The following is a 259-nucleotide window of genomic DNA, read 5'->3' as shown; positions in this document are numbered from 1 at the left end:
GCGCAGTGCTACAGCCCTCCGAAGATCCGTGGAGTCGCTTGACTGGAAGCAACACATGAAAAAAGATGGTGTTATATGTGTCTGGTTGTCCCGAGGATATATATTTGGACAACTCGCGTTCCATTCTCACAGAGGATACTCCAGTAAGACTTGGCTGCCGAATTGACGACAAGTTCAGTTAAACAAAGGCTTCTTGCTATCTTGTCCTTACAATATTTTTGTGTACCGTACTTCACAAAATAAAAGCCACTCAAAAAGG

Source organism: Plasmopara halstedii (genome assembly GCF_900000015.1).
Source record: "Plasmopara halstedii genome assembly, contig: Scaffold_672, whole genome shotgun sequence".
NCBI lineage: Eukaryota > Oomycota > Peronosporomycetes > Peronosporales > Peronosporaceae > Plasmopara > Plasmopara halstedii.
This window is presented reverse-complemented; position numbering follows the sequence as displayed.